General features: G+C 44.3%; 2 long non-coding RNA genes across 2 annotated transcripts in view; one reads left to right on the forward strand and one right to left on the reverse strand.

Annotated features, from left to right (window-relative positions):
• Positions 1–11117, reverse strand: part of LOC310767883 — a 936392-nt gene that overhangs the window by 298439 nt on the left and 626836 nt on the right. The window lies entirely within an intron of this gene.
• Positions 1586–5405, forward strand: LOC310767871. Its single transcript, XR_014551067.1, has 2 exons — positions 1586–1813; positions 5175–5405. It is a non-coding gene; the product is annotated as an uncharacterized lncRNA (long non-coding RNA).

Consider the following 11117-nt stretch of genomic DNA (forward strand, 5'->3'; position numbering starts at 1 on the left):
AAGGAGCAAGCAATGTTTTCCGTCTGACACTTTTCTGCCGGCTGGTCCCTCGAAGCTTCTTCCCGCAGAGATGGGTGATGCACGTCACCATAGTTACAAAAGAAGCTTGTTTTTCCTGTAACAAGCTGTGAGAAATTGCATCACCTTTCCAGGCCAAGGTGGGTGGTTACAGCAGTGACTCATCTCTGCCCAGCCACTGGTGGATTATTTGATATTAACAAGGAGCGGTTGAGGAGCCCAGAAGGGAATAAGAGGATATGAGATCCAAGAGCTGGACTGATTTTTAATCCAGCTCCTGACATGCAGCCATATATAACTCCATTCCATCCAAATTAGGAGGGGATGTGGAGGTGTTGAACAGGTGTCTGGAAGCAGTAATGGACTGCATGGGGGCTAATAACTGAGGCTGAATGCTGATAAGATGGAAGTGCTGTGAGTGGGAGGTGTCCCAAGATGGAAGTGCATGGGTGGGTGGTCCCCATGCCCAGGAATTATGTGTACAGCCAGAGGCACCAACTTGAACAGAAGATTGGGGGAGCCGACGATGCACATATTGTGTGTTTGTGCGACGCAGGAACGCAGGGAGGAGCCAAGGGGAGGAGCAGAACGCAGCAGCAGTGCACCTTCAATGACTGGCAGCTCCTCCTCTATGGCGCTCAGCCTGCTTCTCCTCCTACCACCACCACCAGCCCAGGGCTGCTTCCCCCCTCCCTCCCCTTAAAGGTAGTTCTTAGCCCTTGCTACCCACAGAAAGTAGCAGCTTCTCCCAGCCTCTCACCCTGGGAGACCAACATTTCCCAGTCTCTCACCCAACATCCCTCCATGAACCATCAACCATCTCCATGGTGTCTCTTGATTGTTCTGTCCGCATGTTATCAGTATACTATGCTATCAAACATAATGCTGCATGTTGTCTGTGGCATATCACTGAACATAAGGCAAACCCTCAAGCAGCCCCTATTTACAAGGCACAGCCCCAATGTTCTGGCATCAATGCCCATGCTGTAAAATGTTCTTGTACATTCATTGCCATTCTTCTATTCGTTTATTTATATTTATTGCATTCAAAGACCAAAGTCTTCTCTCCAAAGTGGCATACATGGTCCACCACCACCCCTCCTCAATCCTGCAACAACAAGGTAGGCTAGGCTGAGAGGCAGTGACTGGGTCACCCAGTGAGCTTCATGGCTGAGTAGGGAGTTGAATCCTGGTCTCCAAGGTCCTAGGCCAGCACGCTAACCACTACGCCACACTGGCTCTCCATTTTCAGCCTCCCCCCACTCCACCTGAACATCTAGCAGTTCAGTTTTGGAAGACATAAGGAGTGGGGGATCTTGTAATTGCAAACATCTAGCCAAAATTTTGCACCAGCTTCCCTCCCATTCCTGCTATTTAATATGCAATAGTAGGTAATCCTTAGTATGTATTTAACATAGCATGCAATGGTATATCATCCTTAATATATATTTGACATGCAATGACGTGTACTCCTTAGTATCCAATGCCTGTCATGCTCAAAGTCGCTGCATAGATTCCAGTTGCAGCTATTCTAGAAGTACAGCCAGATCCATTGTGACATCAAACATTCTTTTCAAGAAAGAGGAACTGTTACGGTACGGGCAGTTTACTAAGACACTGTGCTCCGGAAGTCAGGATGGGACAGGCTGTTACAGAGTAAATGAATACAATGCACAGCAGGCAGAGAAGAGATTGTGTAATGTGTGCAAGAGGGGAGAGTCAGGCAGTGATCCTTGATGGGTGAATAAGGGATGTTCCAGCTACGCCAGTGCTGCGTCCAAGAATCAAGGCAGAAGTAAATAACAAGGGCATTGTTCTAAGATTAAAAAGTAACTGTCATTGCAAAACTCAACAAGTGTGCCCCAGCTTAGCGAGTCCCCATTGTTACTTCCCATCTCTTGTAATAGGCTGAATCCTTTCAGTTGGCTATTCCTTCCAGCTGCCTTAAAAGGAGACTTAGGGGAAAACTGCATGTTAAATCACCATATTTCTCCCTCTCCATACTCCCACAACCCAGCACTACGAAAGATAATCCTTAGTCCATGCAGGTAGTTATTTAGCTTGGACAGGCCATCTCTCTGGTTCACTCTCTGTCTGAATGGTTGAGGGAGTTGGGTATGTTTAGCCTGGAGAAGAGAAGATGGAGAGGTGATATGATAGCCATCTTCAAATATCTGAAGGGCTGTCACCCTGCTGCTCCGGAGGGTAGGACTACAACTAATGGATTCAAATTGCAATAGAGGAGGTTATAGCTAAGCATTAGGAAGAACCTTCGGACAGTAAGAGCCGTTTGACAGTGGAATGGCCTCCCTTGGAAGGCAGTGGACTCTCCTTCCTTGGAGGTTTTTAAACAGAGTTTGGATGGCCATCTGTCGGGGATTCTTTAGCTGTGATACCTGAATTGCAGGGGATGAACTAAATGACCGTTGGGGTCACTTCCATCTCTACAATTATGTGATTCTATGATTCAAGGCAGGTTCTGGTGTCGTCTGTAGTGCTGATGACACAGTGAAATCATCCAGCACAGCACAGCTCACCTGCCTCATTTTCCTACTCTGATGGAGCCGAATAAGAAACATCCCACACACAGTCATCAGAAAGGTCATGAGTATAATGTTCTGTTCTTTCAACCAGCTTACAGAGAGATGTTAATCTGTATTCTCCCTTCCACAATATCCCAGGTTTTTGGTTTTTCGAAAAGTATGCTTTATTTATGCATTTTCAGTAGTAAATACAGTTAAAATGTCTAACTCGAAAGCACCCCCATTTCCCCTCCCCCTCCTTCCCAGTCATCCCATATAATTCATAGAATTTGCATAGAATTAAGGTGTTTAACAAATCATGTGTAAATATTGAGAACAATTGTAAATATTGGGTAATGTTCATTCTCCAAGCAAATTGCCCCAGAGAGTCAATGGCAGTGTCTTCGTCCTGTTGTTTCTGACATGGGGGGGCGGGGAATGTACCATATGTCATCAAAATATTAGATAGCTTTTCTATGAGTGCAACTCTATGAGTGCAAAATCTTAGTTTTCTATGAGCGCAACTCTTCTCATTGCATGCATCCTATATCAAATTAGCAGCTGATTTCCAATTTTGAACTAAAACCTGTCCAGCAGCCACCATAAAAAGGATTAATAGTTCTTTAAACAAAAAGTCTTTTAAGCCTTCAGTAAACAAGTTTAATAATGGTAGTTTGGGATCACAGGGAACTGTTCCACTTCATCTATTCTTAAGCTATGAAAACCTTGAATCTTCTTGCAGCTCCACCACATGTGGCAATAAGTTCCCAATTCTTAGCAACCTCTCCAACCTAGTGAGTTTGCTTGTGAGTTTGTTTTATAGCATCTGAGACCTACGTAGCATTTATTTCTGTCCTTGCTGATATAGACGTAAATGGTTGTTTTCCCCAAAATTTATGCCACTCACTTGGCTCAATATTACAGATCAAATCTGATTCCTACAGAGATTTTAAGGAACCTAGATTACCGTGTGACAGTAATTTTTAGATGTGTAGTATTTAGGAGAAGCTGTTCTATGGGTTTGAGTGGCTTGAGATGGGTATGATGGCTTGAGACATCCCTATAGGGTTGGAAGTAAAGTGTTTTACTTGAATAGCCAGCCAGTCTGTATCCTAGTTTTTCTGTTAGCTGAGTGCCTATCAATAGGGTCTTTATACAGGTCCCTAATGGTATTAAAAAATGTTTCCAGTCATTAAATTGTTGTTCCCTAGTTTTGCTATAAAACAGGGGATGGTGATAGAAAGCTATAAGAGGAAAGATGGCGGGAGCTAATCTTTTAATATAATCATAGAACTGTAGAGTTGGAAGAGACCCAAAGGGTCATCTACTCCAACCCCCTGCAATGCAAGAATCTTTGCTAAAGAATCCCTGACAGATGGCCATCCAACCTCCATTTAAAAACCTCCAAGTCCATCACATTTTGAGGGGGTTTGTTCCATTGCTGAATAGCTCTTACTCTTAGAAAATTATTCCAGATGTTGCGTTGGAATGCTTGGTCCACGTGGTTTGCAAATGCAGTTGGTTTTAATGCGTCAGGAATGGAACAGCTGCTGCCTGTTTGCATTTGAAAGAATCTCATTCCAGTGAAATCCATGCACATTGCTGTGTTTCATCATTTAACATGTGCTACGTATATGGGATATATTATGATCCCTTGTCAGAATATCCTAAGTTTCTTAACTCAAACAAAAAAGCTGCATTCAAATTGTTGTTCATTCGCACCCCAATGTTGCTCTGTTTACACTTCAGATTCCATTTGTTTTTCCCCAACTATTTCATTCATGACAGATTCTGAAGATATGCCTGGTTTAGATTTTAAAACTCCAACAACATTCACTTCCGGAACGCAGGCTCCCCCTCCTTCCCTGAACTGAAGGTGACATCATTGGTGACTATGACAGAACAATAGGCCTAGGCCAGCCTTGGTCTGGATCTGGGGCATGGAAGGCTCAGAAACCTGTCTTGCTCTCTGTGCTGAGTCGATAGAAAGCTGTGGCTTTCTATGTTCCCTCCTAGAAACCTAATGGGGGAGGAAGATATGCTCCATATGAATAGATGTGTAAATAAAACCAATATTACAAAGACACCACAGTCCCCACTGATCTTCATTCTAAAGAAACTGAAAGGAAACTGATTCAAGTGTTACGGAACATAGTTTTGTTAGCTCTTAAAAAACGATGTGGGCCACCAGTTTGCTGGCCTTAATCTTTAAAGCCCCTAAATGGCTTGAGAATAGAGTGACTAGGTCCCACAAAGACTTGCCTTTCTCAGAGGACTCCCACACATGTTTTTTGAACTAAGGTGGATGGCAAAAAGAAGTGTTACCTCTGGAAAGATGTTCCCCTGGCCACCTTCCTGATGACCTCCAGAAAGAGGCTGAAAACATAGTCAATCTCTTCCGCTTTTAATGTGGCTGCTGTTTTAATGCTGTCATTGGGGGTCTTAACTGATTAACTTTCCATTTTGTTGTTTTATTGCTTTTGTGGGACTAAGTCAAAGAAGCTCGGTGGTAAGAGCATCACACGTTGCATGCAGAAGGTCCTAGGTTCAGCCGCCAAGAAAATCCTGGGAAGACTCCCAACTAAGATCTGAATATTAGTTTTCTGATATATCCCCTCCCCACTGATCTTCCAGGATGAGAAGAGGTCTGAAGAGGGTGGAGCAGAGACAGCTGTGTCAGCAGAGTTCCAGATTGCATGGGAAGGACCCACAGGAGGAGGAGATTTAGGCAGCTGTGGGAAGGCGGGGATCTTCAGCCTCCACAATGGCTTCATAGGAGCAAGACCTACTGAGAAGAGTTGTTGTGCTCATTAGGCCTGGCTTTCCTGAGCTGACCTGGTTTCTGCTAATAAAGAGTTAACATCACATACTGCGTGTGATTTGTTGCTGGCTGGCTCCCTGACAGTTGAATGCCTGTGGGTAGTCCCAAAACAGAGTCTGTTCCAACAAAAATTAAGGAAAGAGTGAAGATGGTGAACGTGGTCATGAATTTAGCCCAGAGCAGCAGAGTGAAATTGACAGCTTAAAAATGGCTATCTGGGATCTTGAACATCCAGTGGAGAATAGGAGGATCAGCTTTGGGCAACTGGCATACGTGAGACCTGTCCTTGCTCTGGAGTTGCTTGTTTCCTGTTGGTTTCGCTTGTTTGTTATATCATACTTTGGGTTCAGTGTTTCCAGTTGCTGGAAATCACAGAGGGGACAACGCCCTTGACACCCAGCCATAGTTTTATTATACGTTTAATGGTCTTCTTGTTATAATTTTGAGGATCCTTTGGGTGGATTATAAATGAAATAAGGGTGTTCCAGAACCAGAGTTACTAAAAAACATCTGCTCCTCCAACTTCAATTTGTTTAAAAGCAGTTCCTTTCAAGCCCAAAGTCTCCCATGCAGCCCTTGGAGTACCCTTAAATCCTTTGTGAGCAAGAGACGTGCTGATTCAATTAAAATGTATAAAGGGAGCACGATGCTGACAAATTCAGTTGAATGATCAGCCTTGAGAGACAGGATGGAGTTATCTTCCAGGGGTTTGCTTTTTGTTACATGGCATCCCAATCTCCGCGAGTCGTGAAAGATTCTGGGAGTTCCAGGTCGTGTTCAGGGTCGTGTTTCCACTGCGAATTCAGGGCACAGTGGAGTCTGTAGCACTTTAAGATATATGGTTTATTTTACACCTATATATGCCTAAAGTCTTCCAAGGATGGGGTGCAGAACATTATACCCCAATAGTGTCTCTCCTTGCCCCTCTCATAGTTCAGCAGCTGAGGTTTAAAGCAGCTGCCAGACATGGCTGCTAGTCTCTCAGTGCAGTCTCCTCTAGCCAGAGCCAAGATGGTTTTGCCCTGCCCAGCAGCTCATGGAAGTCTGGGTTTGTTCTCCTTCTTCCTCCCAACACATCCTTCACCAAAAACCCAGCCCTCCTGCAAAACAACACTCCTTTTCAGTCACCTCTCACACACTCATTGCCTTGGCAACATCTGTTTGGTACTAACCTGGGCAACTTCTTTGGTGTTATGGGTACCTGACCATCATTTCATAATGGCCTACATTCAACCACCCCAGCCAGACAAATTTGCACAAGCTAAACCCAGGAATTTCCGTAGGCACAGTTCAGGAAAACTGCTGCAGCCTGTATTTATCCCTTCAGTGTCCCAAATATTAGCTATATTCAGACATTCATTCATTTCTTGGGTTTAGCATACCCATCAATTGCCCTGGAAAACCTGGGACATCCCATTTTTTCTTATGAGACCACGGTGGCCATTTTGAGTGCCTTGCTGTCACGTGATTTTGGGCCGAGATCTTGCCCCAGAAAAAGTGGTTTTCCAGTTCCATGATCTCATGTGGCGCCCCAAAGGCAAGTGGAACATCCTCTCAGAGGACCATTTGGCCTATGTAAGCAGACTCACTCAGTGCCTGACTTCATCATCCTCATTTTCACCAGTGCTATATAGCAATATTGTTATTACAGTCGCCAGCCTGGCTGCTGAGCTTGCTGGATCAGAGCAGAATACATTTGGGGGTTTGGGGGGGCAGTCCAGCAGCTTCTGAACTTTCATATCGCTGATTTCTGTAGCGATATTGTTGCTAGATCAGAGCAAAATGTACTTGGGGGGGATTGGGGGCAGTCCAGCTTCTTCTGAAGGGTGATTACAATAAGTGCTGGTGGGCATCAACTTTTACTTTTTGCTTTTTCACCGTAAATATAAATCTTGATAAAACCTCAAGTGTGGAATTGTTCAAACCTTTGGAGTTACGAAGCAACGTTTACTCCTTTGAGCATCAGGTACACCTGGCTATTTTATGCCTGGAAATCAGTAGAAAAACATGTTCCATCCCTTCAGCAGAAACAACTCAGTTGGGGATAATTTGATTGTCCTCTATTTTCTGGCTTTCTGACACTTCCCAATTGATTGTGTTTCCTTGGGCAGCGGTGTTTTAACTCTATGCCGGTTGGTTTATCTTGTTAACTAGCACTTGCTTGGGGATCAGACTGTCCTCAGCGAATGCCGCCGTAAGACCTGCCTGGTGAGTCATGCATCCTCTTGTCTCCTGCGTGAACCCCAGCCCTTCCATCCTAAGCTCAGGTTGTATATATGTGTAAATAAAACCACATATCCTGAAGATACCACAGCCTCCATTGACCTGCATTCCAAAGTAAATGAAGCCTGGGAAAAGCACATGGAACTCCCAGAGTCTCTCAGCACATGGAGGTTAGGGTGGTGTGTAACAATGCATTGAGATGCAGTGTGGTGTAGTGGTTAGAGCATTGAACTAAGACCTGGGAGACCAGGGTTCAAATCCCCACTCAGCCATGAAGCTCACTGGGTGACCTTGGGCCAGTCACTGCCTCTCAGCCTAACCTACCTCCCTAGGTTGTTGTGGGGATTAAATGAGGAGGGAGGAGAGCCATGTACACCACCTTAAGTGCCTAGGAGAAAAAGGTGAGCTATAAATGCAATGAGATAAATAATAAATACATTGGGCTGTTGTGTAGAAAATTGGCAGATTAGTGTCTGCAATGTGGCATTTTAATATTTTGCTTTATCTTTGTCCTTGTTGTTACCTACCCTGGGGTCTCACAACAAACGGTGGGATATAAGTTTGCTGCTTTCTTTTTTAAGGTTTATTACATTTTCTCAGAAATACAGTCATACCTTGGTTTTTGAACAGCTTAGTTCTTGAATGTTTTGGCTCCCGAACCGCACAAACCCAGAAGTGACTGTTCTGGTTTGCGAACTATTTTTGGAAGCTGAACATCCGACGGGGCTTCCGCGGCTTCTGATTGGCTGCAGAAGCTGAAAATCAGAAGCCACACTTTGGTTTTCTAGTGTTTTGGAATTCAAATGGACTTCTGGAATGGATTCCATGTGTCTTCCAAGGTACAACTGTCGCATTATAAAAATGAAATAAACCATGTAGAAAACAACCAGCAACTGTGTTACAATTATGGTAACACAAGTAGGCAGATCCAGACTTGATTTTGCACATTTTAGTCAAAGGAAGGGACCAATAACCAGAGTGTCTAATACAGCTGTAGAAGCAGGAAATCGCAACCAGGCAGCCTCACCACATTGAGGCATGTGTTGCTGGAGGTGGAGGGTTTGCAGTGCACGATTCTTGCTGATGAAACATATGAAAGGGAGCCATGTAACACTGAAGTGGCCATGTTTCATTACCCCTTCAGCATCCTCTGTGGGTGGGTTAAGTGGACGACGCAATATCCCACACTTTCTTAAGCCACCTTTCACAAGATGAACAGGTAGGAGACTTCTGGAATCCCTTTTCTTTTGCTTTCCTTTGACACGTCTATTGAGTTTTTAAAAACTACAGTGTACAAATGAGACAAACAATAAAGAAACAAAGAATGATGACTGTGTGGAGCACATAGTTTCAGTTGGAATGAACAGAAGGCTTACAGTTGCATCATAATAAAACAATAGATGCTGGGGGGAAAGTCTTGGATGCTACAAAGGTCGATTCTTATTCACCAGGGTTTTTTAAACAGAGGTTGGATTCTTTAGCTGTGTTTCCTGCATTGCATAGGGTTAGACTAGATGATCCTTGGGATCCCTTCCAGCCCTATGATTATATGATGCTATGATTCTATGAAGGGACATTTTAGAAGTCAGAGTAACATATCAATAAGGCAGCCTCACCACACAGCGCCACTTGTTGTTGGGGGCCTAAGCTGTCAGTGCACTCGTTGCATTTATAAAACATCTAATCGGAAACCATGCGTCCTCAAAATGGTCTCGTTCCCTAACCCCTCTTAGAACCCTCCTCTGTTGGGTTAAACGCTCAGACAAGGCCATGTCCTGCACCTTCTCAAACCAATAGGGACGCCATGCAGACTCCCAGCATTGGGAGATTTTGAATCTGGCTGCAGGCGGCAGCAAAGCAAGCAACTCCTTGTTTTATATGGGTGGAATTTGAGACACTTTCCATGGCTTAGCAATCTCAGTTCGGTCTGCAGCTAACAGCAGCACTACCAACTCTTTGTGCACAAAAGGGGGGGTTAACTCACTTTCAGTGGCTAGGAGTGCCAAGACTGGATCAGGAGTGAAGGTTTGGTTTGTTATTGTGGAGAGATCCGCAAATATAGATCACCAATAAGATGTTAGTTTTTCACACCCTCTCCCTGCCCCCCACGTATGGGGAAAAGTGCCCTTATGGCCACAAGCTCTCCAACATAGTGGCATGAGATAAGTTGTTTTTTAATAAACAGGCAATAAAAGAAGAAATATCAGCTTGCAAAGCAGGGAGGGGGAAAGCAGTTATGGTGAAGATAACCATGAGGACTAGCTTCCAGAAGCCCAACCTAGTGGAAATATTCTCTGCCTTCAGTAGGCACATGACAGGACATCATTCCGTAACAAACAACTCCTTTGTGCAGGAAGTGACACCATCCTAATGTGTCAAAAAAGTGGTGTGGAATTGTGCAATTTGCCTGTTTTTCACAATCGCACTCCGCTCCAATGAAGTAAACACAGAGCTCAGTTGCCTCTTTGTGGAGCCCTGAAAAGGAGTGCAAGCTGGCAAGACCTGAGCCCATTTCAGATGTGAGGTGTGGAGCTATCAGTGGAGAAGAAAACTCAAGCCCCGCTCCCTTCCAACCCCACCCCTCACCATCCAAGTGTCCCTTCTAAAGCTGGGAAGAGAGTCTACACACCTGGAAGCCGTTCTCCCACTTCCACCTTCCAAGCGTGGATATCTCTGCATATGTCATCAAAACACTCCTTGAATATAGTACTTTGGTCAAATCGATCCCCAACAATATGACCTGTTCAGGCAATTCCAAGTTTTGAAGAACATAAGAAGAGCCTGCAGGCTCAGGCCAATGGCCCATCCAGCCCAGCACTCTGTTCTCACAGTGGCCAGCCAGATGCCCCAATGGGAAACCTGCAAGCAGGATTTGAGCACAAGAGCCCTCTTCCCCGCTGTGGTTTCCAGCATCTGGCATTTGGAGGCATTTACCACCTCAAACAATGGAGCCATATCATATAATCATCATGGCTAGTAGCTGTCAATAGCCTTTTCCTCCATAAATTAGTCTACATCCTTGTGGGAGGGAGGGTTATTGATCTGTTTCATCTTTGCTCTTGTTTTTATTATGTACTTTGTATGGGGGGTGTTTCTGTGAACTCTCCTGAGATCTGCCCCGACAGCAGTATACAATTTAATAAATCAATTTTAAAAATTTAAAAACATGGAATACTTTGGTGAAGGGAGGCAACTGGGTTTACTTTTATTTATTGAGAATTTTGTTCCCCTTTTTTGCACAACGTATGTGGCAGGTTAAACAACATTGGCTTATTTATAAAACTAAATTCTGATTTGTTTGTGGGGAGGTTATACAACGTCTCATCAAGCATTTGGTATCCCACACTTTCCTGTCACTTTCTGTATGGCAAAAACTTCAGGGTTTTGGTTTGTTGTTGGTTTTTTGTTTTTTTTTTGGAGCAGGGGAGCAAGTTGGCTGCCCGTGAGCACCAAATTAGCTTTAACTGCACAACAAGAATTTGCCAGCATGTGATTGAAACCCACACAGAAATAGTGACAGTGAAGCTTCCAAA

Source organism: Podarcis filfolensis (genome assembly GCF_964270895.1).
Source record: "Podarcis filfolensis genome assembly, chromosome: 8".
NCBI classification, from domain to species: Eukaryota; Metazoa; Chordata; class Lepidosauria; order Squamata; family Lacertidae; genus Podarcis; species Podarcis filfolensis.